This window comes from Drosophila melanogaster, chromosome 3L (genome assembly GCF_000001215.4).
Source record: "Drosophila melanogaster chromosome 3L".
NCBI classification, from domain to species: Eukaryota; Metazoa; Arthropoda; class Insecta; order Diptera; family Drosophilidae; genus Drosophila; species Drosophila melanogaster.
In genome coordinates this window covers 17,298,990-17,315,120 of record NT_037436.4, presented here as the reverse complement: position 1 = coordinate 17,315,120, position 16,131 = coordinate 17,298,990, and the positions used below count along the sequence as shown (strand labels likewise).

The following is a 16,131-nucleotide window of genomic DNA, read 5'->3' as shown; positions in this document are numbered from 1 at the left end:
TGATTTGGTTGCCGAGTTGTATTCTTATTTCGAGCCGCGATGCCCAGTCGCAACCCTTGAATATTGAATATCAACAAGAATTGCGTTTGGACAATCATAGCTAAAAATCGAATTAACCAAATATTTATTTATTTTCGCTCCGCGGCGCAAGCTATTTCATCCTGGCCCCGCCTGTGGGAACTTGACCAAGCTGCTCGCAGGATATCGACTGACACACTCCCTCGAAATGGGCGGGGGCGGAAAATGAAGGGGGTAAATGGGAGCAGTGTCAGCTGCGCTCCAATTTTCCATTTTCGTTGCTCGTCTGCATTACAAGTGAACTTTTTCGCTTGCAACTTAATACCGAGATGGTGATGTGATGGCGATGGCGATGACGATAGCGATGCTTACTTAAAGTCTTTCACTCTATTATAGTCAAACACACCCAGCAGTGGGATGTATATACATATGTACATATACATACACATGCATATAGATGTGTATGTATATAGCATAAAAGGATATAAAAGGATATAGAGTGAGGGTGTTCGAGTTTAGTAGGGAGCCTGTCAGCGTGGCTTGGGCCATAAAGTGTCGGAAGAATCACAAAATCATTGTAAATGTTGAACGAATCTCGTATTACACGCAAGGGGCTGGACGCCAGGACATTTTAAGGGGACAGGGAGGACAATAGATTGCAGGGGAAGGATAGAGGATACGGCGGTGGAAAGTGGGAAATGCCACCGCTGACACTTTGGCTCGCCTTGCACTCCACTTCTTGATTAAATTTTTGCACTGAAAATGAACTTGGTTTACTCTAGCATACTGCCACGTCTTCAAACTCATCCGGACGGACAGCTGTATGTCCGTGGGACATTCGCCCGCTTCCGTTCCTCTTTTCTTTCTCGGCTCCCCGGACGACTACGGGTTTGGCGTGTTTTGTGGTTTTCATTTCAGTTTCGGTTCCATCCAGCGATGCCACACCACGCTTTTATTGTGGCTTTGACCGCTGGCCCATTGTTGCTAACTGCAAAATGCATTGCTGCGTGGCCGTTTCCTCGACGTTTCCTTCGCCTTTTCCTTGCCACTTTTCCGGGGGTCTCCACCAGCTCCTCCTTGGCTGCGCAATTTCCAAGGATCAGATAGTCCTTCGTGTCGGGCAGCTGTTATTACAATATCCCTTCCTGCGGTGGCCCGAAACGGCTGAAACGGGTTGCTTTCGAGATAACAACATCAAACTGTTCGAAAGCCACCAACTCACCCCGGATTTTGTGGTTATTTCTTTTGCTGTTTGCCATTAAACTTGAAATTAAATTGTCGTTCCGTTCTGGATCCAATTTTTATGCCAAAAGGGAGCTGGCCTAATTGGAATTGATTGAAAGTTATTTGATGTTTGGCCTTTTTGGCCCAAAAGGGATTTCGCCTCAGTGTCCGTCTCCTTCTGTCAGCCATTTCAGCTGTCTATCTCGTTCTAGCAGTGTGTTGTTAATAGACTTTGTTGAGCGTAATTAACATAATTTAATTATGTGCTCGGCATTAATGTTACGCACGAAATTAAGTGTTGAATTTTAAGTGTCTACACTTTAATTGAGCGACATTTTTATACACTCCCCGCACACAAACACGTGCTGTCAGGGGTAGCACTTCGGGTATGCTGGACTTTCTAAAAAATCAAGTGTAACTTAGGAACAAGGATACAATAAAAAAAGTGATTAAATTTATTAAATATATAATAGCAATGTAAGATATTTATTATTGATTACTTTTTAGAACTCACCCATCTCGATAAGGGGTATTTACAGTAGCCAGACCTTATTTAAGCCTAATTGTTATTGTTTCTCTACAGTATGCGACCAATAAAATGCCCGTACTAATAACAATGATATTCGGGGTGTGGGTTTTGCCGTGACTAATTAAATTAAACAAAAAGTAACACTCACTCTTCCGGAGGATGGCGATGGTATGGTTGGTATCGAGCTGGAAGGGTGCAAAATTCCGGGAACTGTGTTTTTCGGGGGACTGTTGCTTTTATGGGCCATGAAACGTTCCCCCTCTTAGCTTTTACATCCAGTGGAGTCTGGCGCCGCCTTCGACATTAAAAGGGCTTCGGCGCGGGGCTCGTAAAAAAGGAGATGCCTAATAAAAATGCCACAGCACGTACGTCAACCTGCAGGCATTAGTCCTACTTACCGCTCTCACACACAAGCACACATTGTCCTATCTGGCAGGATGAAGAGCAACAACAAGGACACACGGGGCACACAAGAAAACTCATCGCTGTTGTTATTAATTTGCAAAGCGCAAACTTGTTCCTTGTTCGTCGACAATATCCTGGCTGAAATGTTTGGCTTCGAGCAGGCTGGCAACTTGGGGAGTAATAAGCCGAAGCCTCGTCCTGGGCCATCCTTTTATTTAGCTATTTGCAAGCAATTTGATTTTGTTTTTATGCCCCTCTTGTTTGCCAATGTATCAAAGTCGTGGGCCCTTTGCACTGAAAAGAAATGATTAATTTGAGCTGATAAGATAACGTTGTCTGTGCTTTTTCGCTAATTAACCAAGGATACCACATAAATCTCTTTCTTCCGAGTTCATTATGAATGCGGCTGTAAGTCTTTGTCAATATATATCTGAGGCTATATTTAGGACGGATCTCTATTAAAGTTTTAATAGTATCTTTCTCAAGCTTCTGGGTATTTCTGAAAGATCTTGCTTATCCCTCGATGACTTAAGGTGGGTGGATGTCACATGTCACATTTTTGTATGTTCTAAGAGAAAAAAATGTGAATATTGGGTCAAACCAGATTTAAGAAAGAAATAATATATGTACATACTAAAATTATTGATACTTACTCAGATGTTGCAATTGCATGTAAAAATCTTAAATCCGAAGAAAGCAGACTTGGCCAAGTTGCTTCTATGGTGTACGAGAAAATTTGAAGTTCTGAATTTATACCCTCACATAGTTTGTTTAAACGTTTATTAATTACATTTTGCGCAAAAAGGATCTTTGCTTTATTTATTTCTTTCTGTGCACTCTTTATGACCACACTCCATCAACTCCACGCATCTCCGAAAAGTTCGCATCCGCAGCGAGGGCATCCGTATCGAATTGCAGTTGGCCGCCGGTCCATTAGGCGTCCACTTGTCGCCCAGTGCTTTTAGCCAAGATGAGGATGAGGCTACAAAAACAATGCAGGGAAGGAACGCCCGCAATCCCAAATATTGTTTTGGGCCGATAGCTTTGTGGCAGATAGACGGCGCTATCAGAAGTCGACGTTTTGTAAATTGAGCTGCTAATGGCCCGGGCACACAATGCCAAACAAATACAATGGCTGATGGGCACAAAGGCACAGAGTATTAATATAAGTGTGTGTATAAACGGGAAAAGGAGCAGAAGGGGCTGAAGTAGGCGAGTGTGGGCCTGAGTTCCCAGGACGACGGCATCTGGAGGCCAGGAGGCAGCCACTTAATTCCGCCAAGACCCGCCTAAGCAACTTTATTAGGCCACGTCGACTGGCACTTTGGCGGCACTTGAGTGCCAACTTGAATGCACTTAGTCCTGGATCTGGAGTTCCTGTTCCTCCGGCTAAATGCTGCTGCCTCAGTTATTTCCAGTTGTCCCACCTGCCCCTGCATCCACGGATACCAGTGCACCTGACAGTAGTTGGCTTCTTGAAAAACTGCCATTAACTTGTTACAACTTCCGGCGCTGGCTGCACTTCCTGCGATAGGCTGAGTACCTGTACCCTAGCAGCCGAGCCCTCCCCGCACTATCTAACTTTTTGCCATTTTCCTTTATTTTATTTGAGCGCTTAACTTTTGCCAGGACTTCCTGACGCCCACTTCATCTTCCTCACACCGAACGACGCATATTTAGTTGACATTGGGCGCGCGCTCATTGTTTACCTGGAGCTCCTTGACAGGATCGCAGCCAAACAATTTGCGTCAACGGCACCTGCTCGACTGCCTTCACCGCCTTTCCATTTTCTTTCAAAGGAGCCCGGAAAACTGCCCGACTTTCTATCCACTATTCGCCATCGCCATCATCGTCATCGTCATTATAATGAGAAAATTGTTTCAATTATGTTTGTGTTTAGTTGCTACAATTTGCTAAGCAACATCATTAAGTGCCGTAACTTGGCCCCACTCATAAAAATATAATTTGAGTTGAGTTCGGCTAGGACAAGGGTAGTTCTCGCCCAGCACCCAGTGCAAAAGGTTGGGGCGAATAATGTACTATATATGAATAAAACAGCACACATTCTGGTGAGCGCAGAAAGAGGAAAACTAAATACGAACACAAATTGCGCACGTGAAAAGTTCACGTTCACGTTCAGGCCACCCACGGCTTACTGTGGTGGCCACAAAAATAGCACTAGAAATATAATAAAAAAAATATATAAAATATATATTTTTTCAATTTTACTATTATCAACTCACAGCATCACACATCAATGAGAACCTAAATTAAACTCTAAGCAATTAACTATTTTTCAATTTCTTATGATTAGTGATTAGGTACTACCGTTGTGAGCCCCACTGTGAAGCATTTCTGCTCCCGCAATGTTGGCCATGTTTTCTATTTCTGGGCTCACGTGGCCATGACGGAGCCCAACGGAAGTTGCCGAAGCCTGAGTCTGAATCCTGAGTCTCAGCCAGAAGGAGAGGCAACGAGTTGTTAATACTTTGATTTTCCCGCACAACCAAACTTTCACGAGGATTATTTTCACATTACAAACAAAAGGGAACGGCAAAACGAAACAACAAACAATAATAATAACCTAACCAAGCGGAGGAGTCGCTTTATTGCTTCCGTTACCCTGGAAAACTAAACAAAGGATCCGGATCCCATCTGGAGTTGCTTACTTTCGCGAATTCAAGGCAGAGTGTTATTTCCTAATTGTAAAATATTTTAAATTAATTTTGGTTTCAATTTTGTAGAATAAATTGATGTGTACTAAGGAATGCTGATTGGCATATTTATACATAGTACATATAGATATGTACATAGTTGATATTTCAGTGCAGTAAGTGTTATAAAAATACTCTTACATAATATAGGGTTTCTTAATAGTAGGGTTTCATAACTAGCTTTTGATCAAGATATATATTACTGGAGAGAAGTTTAAAACCTTATGTCAGTTTAGAAAATATATTTTTTGAAATAAGTATAGCCGGGTCGAACCGATTTCTTTCTAATTTGAGTCCTGCTAAAAGTTGTAAAACGAAAGTGGTTTGTAACTCCTGCAAAAGTTCTTAAATTCAGCCCCGCCAAATGCAATTAGATGTCGTTTCGCATAATTGCTCTGCGCATGCTTATTATTATTTTGGTTAGTTGGGTAAGAGTATAGAAAGGATGTGTTTCCTTTTCAGCTGCATCCCTATTTGGGCGCTAAAACTAAATCATAGACAAGTATAAACTATTGTCTGGGGTGGCAACTGGAATATCCATGTGAAGGTATACATACATATAAACGAGTATTGAGTCAGAGGCCAAAGGCAATTTATGGAGCATATTGTGCCGTTGGCTGGTATCAGTGCAGGAAATCCCACAAAAAATCTCCTTTATTGCATGCACAGCACGTTTCATGTGTTTGTCTGACTGCTCCTGTTCCAGCTACTGCTGCTGGAGCTACTGTTCCAGGACCTGCTCCTTTCGCAACTCCTGCTCCTTTGCCAACGTTCATTTGCAAGCAATGTGATCAAGCCTGCAATCTGCAATTTTAAGCAGAAAGCCCAGAGACGCCCCAAGGTACGGGGAGGGCAAATAAAGTTTAATTTGAATGCTTCTGTTGAACGTCACACGCTCGGGGATTGGAACAGGGATTTCGACTGCGATTCGCCTGTCTGGGGGTCTGGGGTAGTGGGGGATCTGGGCTAGCAGTCCCCCCACCCTCCGAAGGGGCGCAAAATCAAAGTTATTTGTATTTATTTGCAAAATCGTGCGGCGCGTGCAGGAGCAGCAACAATGCCCCGGACATGATGTACGGGTGTATATGCACGTGGTGCAGGGAGTAGTTTCTGGCCAGGTCGGGAGTGAGACGTTGCCTGAGACGAAAGGTGTGGGTCCTGGCAGGACTCGCTTCATTGCCTGCTTATTTGTTCTGTTCGAACCGAGAGAAAATACGTGGCCATTCCGATTGCCAGTTTAGTTGATCTAAATAATAACAGGTATTAGGTTTGTTTTGTCGGTCATTATTGTAGTAGCTACAATATTATTTTGTGAATTTGCGGTGTCAAAATAATGTGAATGCGTTATTATGATTTATTTCTAAAAAAAACACGTACATCCAAGATGTATTTTATTATGATTTATATTTTTTTTATTAAAGCTATTTTTTTATTCTTTTAAACGAATTTACTAAGTATATTCCGAGTACTCACTTTTCTAAGTATTATTTTTCTGAGAATTATAGTATTTCACTTGAGTCCCAACATTTTTTCCAAGCGCATTTGTAGTTTGAGCCTGGTATTTACTTCTTTCAGTTTTGCGTTTTATTTTTCAGTTTCGCATTTTGCATTGCACCACGTTACAAGTGCCGAGCAAAATGTTAACGTCAATACGTAGTGCACCTCCCCGAGTTTGTGTCCTTTGAATTTTTGCACGCACGTGCGTCACGTTCCCAAGTCAGGCGAAAACACGTTCCTCTAAGCAGAAGGACTAAGTCCAACTCCATTCAGAGCATCCAGATATTGGGTCGTGCCAGCTCGGATGGACACCTCGAGTGTCGGAATTGACTTGAGCCCATAACTTAGTGGCCGTTTATTTGCACATCACATGGATTTTTGCAAGCTACCCAGTTCGATTTCTGGCTTAGATGCCCCTGAGATGCGACGGCTGTTTGTTTGAGCAAATTGCTGGGTAAATATGTATCTATTATATCGGGGAACTTTATTATTTTGACAGCATTTAAATTTCGTTTTAAGCGATCGACTTTAATTGCTTTTCCCCCATCAAATCATATTGACTGCTTATCAAACATTTATTTACGGCCTCCGTCTGGGCGGTGTCTTCCGGATGGACTCGCTTTGGGTGCCATTGTCAGATTCTGAGCCAATTTCTATGGCAGTGGCGGGGCAATACGTATGGCTGCTGCCAGAATGCAATGCATAAATTTATGGCATCCCAATGCAGAGCAGGCAATTAAGAGGACGGAGAGTCGGAGGCGGAATATCCTTGGAAGGATATTCGAGGAGATTGGCTGGCTTGTTTCGGCTGAGCGTGTGCACTGAATGCATAAAATGAAAATCTCAAAACCCGAATTCAAATGCGGCTCAATGCGAAAGCAAAGGCGTTGCTCAGACTTTGGTTGTGGTACACGGGGAAAACCACAATTCAAATTCAAGATTTTGATCTGAAATTCCAGTGAGCAGATTTTGTGCTCTATTAAGTAGATTACATTTCAAAATTGCAATGCAGATCTTCTTGTTTAAATACAAATTTATAAAGTCTAGCCAATTAGAACCAAATTTCGACAGACAACAATTTTGATTTACTAGGAGCTCTGCCAAAATTTCATTGTCTTGTCTCAGACCCAAATTTTATATCTTCATTTTAGTTCCTTTGATTTTTTCTCCGTGTAGCTGTTGCAGTTGCACTTGTTATCGTTGCTGTTGCAGCCATAAATAAAACAAGCGAGGATGGCGATGGCGCGGCCAAGAGCCCAATCCCTATCCCCAGTCGAAAACCCGGCCTGTTTTGTGTCTGTGCTGCTTGTTTGTATGTAATATGATTTAAATTCAATTTGTGGCATTTGTTATCGATATCAAGACACACACCCACCCACCCACACACAAACACTTCGAGCTGCATACATATGTGTATGTATAGGCACTGGTCCGCAAACAAACACACTCAATTACATGCAGTAAAATTTGTTTTCAATTATACATACGATATATGGTTTAGAAGTCTGCCGTTCATGTTCGTCTGCCCCATGTGTCGTTGTGCGTTCGTCGTATGGCATAATGGGGCGTATACGCAATATTTTATGCATCAGCTTTAAAGCTATTCACCCCTCGCTTGCTTTTTGCCCAGGTCTCAGGTCCTTTCCCTGCCCTTCCTCACGTCCTGTCAGGATTGTTTATGGTCTTCGACTCTTATGTTTAGCCTTTGACTTCGTTTTGGCATTAAGAACTGAAAAATTCACATTCGTTTTGTGTATCCTATTATCGGTTAAATCTTTATGGTTGCCGGCTGCGATGAAAGGCATTTCTACAGGTTTCGCCAGAGAAACGAAGTTGCCAGGCAAACTGGGCAAGCACAGAAAATAAATAGAATTTTGTAGTATGGAGAGTTTTAAAGATATATGTACATTTTTATATATTTTCGAAATCTAAGCAACGGATAGTAAATCAAATAAAACGTTTTTGCAATGTGCCCTGATAAGCAGAATATGTTTGCTTTCGATATACCACATATATTTACGCAATTTCAACTAAAAAGCATGTTTGCTATTTAAATGGCTTCATCTTTCCGCACTTTTAAAGCTTGAAAAACTTTAAGGATATTTTCTGAGTAGAGTGCCGCAGATGTGGCCAAGCAAAACGAAAACCACACATTCCAAAAAAGGCAGGAGTGCTGAAGCTTTTGGCAACTTCAACCGCAATTTACTCATTTCATTTTGAGTTTTGCGGTTTTATTTCGCTTACGACCGAAATCCATTTGAACAAGAGCCCAACTTTCGGCGCTCTATTTTTCACAGAGTTTTTCCCGGCAACTCCGAAACAAGCAAACCCCATCCGCAGCGCCAACTTCAAGTGGCAGGAAAATGGGAAATCCTTTGCTTTTAGCCTCCTGTTCGCTTTTCGCTGTTTGCTCAGCGAAAGTACAAATTGCATGGCGCCCAGCTCATTAAGAGTCGACATGCAATTATAAAAGCAAGGCAAAAACTCAAACGGCGTTGGCATGACGCCCGAAAACGAAAACGAGTGAACGAATCAGCGGGCCAACTCAAATGAAACTCAATTCGGCTCAAAGGCAAAACGGTTTATTTCGTTCGACTACATTCGCACAAAAGTCAGTCAAAATGTGCGTCATTACACACGGATATGTGTGCACTGGAAACAAATGTGCAAATGGAAATCATTAAGCGATTGCTTCAATAATTTTCCAAAATTATTATTATTAAGCTAAAATTTTGGCATTATTAAATATTATTAGTATTTAATTGAGATATGTTTATAGCAGGCGATCTCTAGTTGAATGAATGTTCTCAGTGCAGTCCTGTGAGTGTTTCACGTGTTGGCCACTTGACTCATTAAAAAGCCGGAGGTTTTTTCACTCTCTGCCGTGTTTTCCATCGGGTGTGTGTGTGGGTGTGTGTGGAAAAGCGCTTCAGTTGCAGTTTCAGTTTTCAACTTGCCCTTTGCAATAGCCCTGAAGTGTTGATGAAAGCCCCCGCCGGTGCCCCTCTTTCACAGCTTCATTTGCGCTGCCCTTACGTTTTCCATTTTCCTCGCTTTACCCCGCCCCCCCCCCTTTCACCATCCCCTCGCCACGCTTGGCAGACATTTTCATGTAGCAATTTGTAAGCGCTTTTAAGCCGGGGCACAAGAGCTCGTTATGCCACTTTTCAATGAGGCAGCGGCTCAGTTGGAATGGCAACGTGATTCGGGAGGGGTTATGGTGGAGTGAAGGACGCCAAGGTGAGTGCTTTTGCGGCTCAACAGGTTGTGCATGTCGAGCCAAATTAATTATGCATTATGTACATTGGCATACGAGCGCATTAAGTTGCATAATTTGCCAGACTCGACGGCCACTTACCGCTGTCCTTGTGGCTAATCCTCGCCAGCTTTCAGTCATTCAAAGGCAGTGCCACCAAGGGCAAGAGGCGGCTGCAAGAAAGGCAAAAAAGGACGAACGGAAAAAGAGAGTCAGTAAAGGAAGCTAAGTAACTCGAAGCGCCTCATGTCCAATTCACAAATGTGACGCCACATCCGCAGCTCACTTGGGCTAATGTTGATGTGTATCCTTTGTAATTAATAAAAGTTTCACCAGATAGATAAGCAAGTTTGCCCGGCAAACTTTGCTCATTTCTGCACCCCACTCTAGTTCGCACCCCCTGGCATTGCATAAATTGCGTCAAATTAGACAGAAATATTTAATTAATCTCGCCGAAAGTTGCTTTATTGAATTATTTGCCGCCTTGGCCACGTTAATGTGCCAGCGCGGAGCAACTGTTGGCAAACTATTTTAGCCAAGAGTCATTAAATTCGATGTACGCCGCGTATGGGCTGCCCAGCGCAAGGAGGCCAGCGTAAAGCAGAGTTGATTTGAAATGAAACTTCGTGCTGATTTATAAGCCAGTGGAGAATTAAAGTACGAGTATTCCTCTTATCTTAGCCCCGAATGTGAATAAGAAATGCTTATCACTAGCTCTGATTTATTTTCTTTAGTCGGTTCAATTCATTAATCAAACTTATCGCAACACAATAAATTATTTCAATGATAGATGAGACTGTGCCATACCAGGAAAACTATTTATGCTAACCATTAAAATAGTCCATTATCTTTATTTATAGGTGCACAAAACCTTTCGTTCAAAAGTTGATTATGAAGCCCAACTTTTTCTAAACGTTATAACGTTACTTGCAAAGTGAAGAAAAATACAGTTTCAGTTGAAAATTGTGCAACAGGTAGGAGATGCTTTTCAGACCCTATAAAGTTTATATTCGGGATCACCAAATTTCAATCCCACTTTTATACAAATTGTGTTCATCTTTTACACAGAACAAAAAATTATACAGTTTCTTTTTATGGGAATACACAAATGACTTTTAATATGAGTCTGTATTTCTTTACAGATAATACTTGTGTTTTTCTTTGTGGAAAAACTCCGTGAGCTCGGCAATTGTCATTAGGCGGTTTCGCTTCCCGGATCGGAGTTGTTGTCCGCAGGAAAAGCGACCATCTGCCATTGACAAATGACACGATTTACATTATACTCGATGCAATTTTTCAGCATGCCAGCCGACATGTCAGCAGTGGACACAGCAGGCAGTCGAGCGGGCAAACAAATGATGATGATGCGGATATCTCCGCCTCCGGAATGTGTGTGTGTGTGTTTGTCTGTGCGTGTGTGTGTGTGTGTGTAAGGATGTGTAGGGATGTAATGCACGCGCCATCTTAAGCGGCGGAAACGGAAGTCATTTGGCCGACGTTCATGATGCCCCTCTGTTCATGCCGCTCGATGGCGCCGAGTTTTATGGCAAATGCAAATAGATACGCACACAAGAACACATAAGGCGTAATTCTTTATTTACGGCAGCTCCTTTGGCGCTACCTCCTTGGCTTCCCCCTAGCCTACCCTTCATCCGCATCATTCGTGCATTTTAGTTCCCGGCTTTCTTTTTTGCTTTTAATTTGCACCACGCCGGGAAACTGTTGCAGTTCCCTGGCAGCGGAAGTGTTGAATTTCTTATGAAAGTTACAAACGTCAAGCGGATGGCGCTGGTACTTTGTCCCTCGTTTTTCGTTTTTCATCCTTCGTTCTTCGCTCCTAGATTGCGCTCCTCCAGTTTTCCCCGCTGCCAGTCGCATTTCTTAGTCGATAATTTCGTTTTGTAGTTTAGCGTTTTGTGCATTTTCGCTGCGAAAATGTTGTCCCACCGTAATTGACATAATTTGCGAACTGCTCCAGAGCACGTCTCATAATATATTCAAGTGCTCGCCAGCGAAGCACAACCAATTTCGAACTAAGCCAAGTTTCAAGAATATCTCCTGGAAAAATGGTACGCTTTTTTCGTCTGCATTCACAGACATTTCCCATTAGCCGTTATATACTCGTACGCGCACATAGCACAACATCCCCAGACACGCTTTATGTATTTTGCATGGAAATCGTGCTACAAATGGGGCCTTTTGACCGTCCACACCGTCCACAAGTCGATAAAGACGTCGGAAATGTCAACATGATGACAACAAATTTGTAAAAAATTCTTGATTTATTTGGCCCGAAACCACAGCAACAAAAAAACAACGAGGACTAAATGAAATGCTCCTTGGAGTCGGGGATGTGCCACCGCAGAAGGGGAGCTCATGCTGGGCTAATGGCACAAGGGGCGGTGCCACGCCCCATGGCCATTCAATGCGGCCATCAGCCACACAGCTCACGTAATGAATGCGAGAAAAGCCAAAGCGTACAAAAATTGCAAGGGAACCGAGATTGAGTACGAAAATGGGAATGAGAATGAGAATCGCCATGGTACGGGATGGTTACTTGGGCTGAGGGTTCAGAAACTGGTCACCCACTGGTTGTAGGTGGCATCGTGTGTGGCCGCCTACCATATAATTTTCAATGTTGACAGGAAGCAAAAGTTAATACGCACCCATACAGGATAATGGTCGCTGTTTCGTAACGATATACAAATAGTTATGGGCAAACACTGAGAGAACCGATTCAGTTCCTCACTTTTAAATGTCTTCTAAATGCAATCGTATGTCTAATAAATGACAGGTCGAATATCATTTATAAGCCTTAAACTTATATTTTTTGATTTCTTGCTTAAATTGTACGTTACGAAAGATAAAATATGTAATTTATGAAGGCCCTAAAGTATAAATATGTCAAAATTGGAGATATCTCATATAATCTTGAATACAGAATTGCAGATCAAATACATTTTTCCCAGTGATGGCAGGAGGAAAAGCTCATTTGGGGGCGCAACCGACGATGGCCACCCCGTAATAGCGTCACAAATGACCGAGATTTAGCAGCGGCGAACGAGGGTCAGCTCCTGTCCTGACCAGAACCCCCGGCTCCATGGCTCCAAATTCACCTACATCAATGTGGGTCTGTCAGCCGGGATGGGGGGATGAGGACAGGCGATGATGTAGGTGGACTTCAATCCGATTGATGGGCTCTACTCTTGGGATTAAGTTCAGTACGACAACAATCGACGGAGAACCGACTTGGCTATGTGGCCAGAAATTTAAAATGAAAAGTAATCTAAGTACAAGCAAAGCAAGTAAGTAAGCGATACTGTATAAAATGAAATCAATTTTAGTTCTTGGAGAAAGTCCCCACAAAGTTTTTTATGTTTACTGCAGTCTTTTATAGTACACAAGAGTTTTTCATATCACTCATTGTTGCCAGCTTGCTACTTATTATTATTCAGAATATTACTTAACTTCATTAACTGATGGCTTTGTTCGGTTGCTTCAAATTCGGTTCAAATTATAAATGATTATGAAATTTTCCATAGGTACTACTTTTTCTTTTTAAAGTGACTAACGATTTTCCTACGCTTACTTTAAATCACTCAAATGCGAACATTTTTAGTGGCTGGAACGGTGGTGGTGATGCTGCTGGCTTGGTCATCTGGAACCGCCATTAATTGCACGTCACGTACACCGCGTGTCACGACCCCACTCACGACACTTGCCATTTGGGTAAGTCCCTGCAAATTCCTTTCGCCGCTTGGCTAAATCGTGGGCAATTAACTTGCCTGATGACTCCTGCCAATCACAGCGAACTGACCTGGCCATCGTGTCGTCCCTTTTGACGCCAACCAAGCTGCAACCCGGATATCGGACCACTCGTTCCCGTAGAGATTTTAAAACTGTCGTTGCCTTGGCTCTTCTGCAACTATGTACATATATATATATATATATATATATATATATTTCCTTTTTTTTCTGCGGTTTCGCTCGGCCAGGGATTTTCATTTTAATTTGCTTAATACGTTAGACCAACTGCGAGGGAAACTAAAGACACTGGAAGAATATAGTAATTATTGTTCTGGTGCTAACAGAACAGTCGTCTTTAACCTTATTGTTAATCAATTTCTATTTAAAATGGAAGAAATATATTTGCTTTGAAGAGTTAACTGAGCAGTAAAACGAAAAATATTCAAAATTTTCTTTAACAATCCTTAAGTTCTGCGTAAAGAGTCCACCTTTTTTGTAACAGTGCACATTGGTTCACCCTTTGGTTCGTCTAAAATTGGAGTGCTTCCTCGACGGGGTCGTGCATTAAGGGGATTAGTGACGTTAAACGCTTTGATTTAGGATACGTGAGCCACCAGCAATACGCGATAATTAATTCCTGGCCACCTGGCCACGCACACATGGACACACACACACACATATGCACGCAAGGTTGCATGTGGTTGCATACCCGGCACAAGGAGAATGCCCTATGCAAACGAGAATGCACGGGTGTTATCGCACCCAAGTAATAAGCTGAAAGCCCGACGATGATGAAGACATGGCAGCGAAGTCATTTACCATGCTCCTGTGAAAGGATGCACAAGGCAGCAGGCGAAAAATGTGCGCCATTTTGGTCGGGTGGTTGTCGCCGAAATAAGTCACCCATTTCCTAACATCCCATCCCAGCCATCTTGCCACTTTGCCACCACCACCCACTATTGCCATCTGTACCCACACTTCTTTCATGTGCATTCTCGCATAGGCGAAAACATAAAACACAATGCCATTTTGTCATTGAAGAAGAGGAGTCGCCGCGGCAAATGAACATAAAATGCCACTTACTTGTCCAACAGCCACGCCCCCGAAAAGGGCGGCGCTTGGATGGTGCATAAGTTTTGCATACTTTATGAGTATTCCTTTGCTCCGTGAGCTGGTGTAAATTTCGGTTTGGTGTTCGCGGCGACGGAAATTTAATGCCTGCAGCAACTTCATTTAACTTTTTAACCCAGCTAAAATGTATCTGGTTGCCGAATCCTTTTTTTTCACCCCCACCCACCGTCAGGATCAAAAACATGAAATGGGTTAGGTGACAAAAGCAGGGATGGCAAAAGGTTGTGAGGGTTAAGGGGAGCAGGCAGGAGTGAAAAAAAAGCGGTTAAAAGTGTAGAAAAGAATAGAAAATGAAGGCAGAGCGAGCTTGCGGCTGCTGCCACACAATCTGCCATATCACTGACAGTTTTATCGACTTAACAAAACTAACTGCCATTAGTTTCACTTTGCTGCGAGTGTTGCTGAAAAGCTACGACATTTTCGCTCGCTCCCTCGACCGATGCAAAAAAAAAGTGGAAAGGAAGCAGGACTCCGGGTTACGGCACCAAGACAAAGGCAAAATAAACACGGAAAGAAGCGGAACGAGCTCCAAGGAGCAACAACATCAACAATGGTCTACAACGGAGATAAGCAAAATGGAACTGGGGACCCGGACAAGGATGTGTGCCAAAGGGGGTGGTGGGCACTGCAAAGAACCACCGATACACCATCACCACCACCACACCACACCACCCGGCTGCTTCTGGCAGACGTTGAAAAATCACTTTAGCATGACCCCAAAACGTCTATTTCATTAATACAAATAAACCCGGAAGGGGCCGAAAACCGAACGAATGCCGCCCCAATAGCGGCAAAGGCCAAAACAAATCGTTTGTGCTCGCTGCAAGGACATTTGGACAAATTAAAATGAACATGAAAAGCGGCGGCAGATAAAGAGCAAATGGCCATGGTCCTGGCTCTCCGAATCTCTGCGGAATCCATGTCTTGCCGCCATCCTGGCCACCGGCTCGTCTTTTTTTGCACGTCTGCGGCTATTGACATTAAAATTTGTCATTCGTTTTGTCGCTTCTCTCATTTTTTGTTTGCCACTCGATAAGATTTTGACTCACATTTCAGTGAGTATTTATACTTTGTCTTGAGCTTTGCATAATCCGTCATTCTGTGTGCCTTCCAAGCAAGTTGGTCAAAATTTATATAGTGTCGCCTATTTAGTTTTTAGTACTTAGTTAAAGACTTCAAAGTCTCTAACAAAATTCAAATGCATATCGCATGCCTCTTTAATAAAACTTAAGATAAAACAGAAAAATTCCCAAATTAAAGGGCATCCAAATGTCGTTAGCTTGAAGACCCTGAAAGGGTGGGTCCTTTTTAGTTCCTTTGTTATTGGTTTGTTTTGCATTTTCCTTTTTGGCGCAGGTTAGGTTATCCCAACTACTTGAGATTCCCGGCACATGGCCAAAAGCGTTGTCGTTGCCGCAAAATGGCTTAGATAAACAGCTGGAAACATGGCGTCTCTAATCGGGCGAGTGCTCGAAATAATTTCCAGCAAATTCGCTGTGAAAAGTTTCTCGATTGATGACCATGTTGGTTCGTTCAACTGCGGAAGCTGTCATTGTTCGTTGGCCGCTTCATTTATATTTGTATTTCATTAAAATTATTGCCCCAGCTAT

General features: G+C 42.8%; 1 non-coding gene across 1 annotated transcript; it reads right to left on the bottom strand.

Moving 5' to 3' along the window:
- Nucleotides 1–15: 15 nt before the first annotated feature.
- mir-219 (mir-219 stem loop) lies at nucleotides 16–115 on the bottom strand. The gene has a single exon (NR_048289.1). It is a non-coding gene; the product is annotated as a mir-219 precursor RNA (primary transcript).
- Between the last annotated feature and the right edge of the window lie 16,016 nt (nucleotides 116–16,131).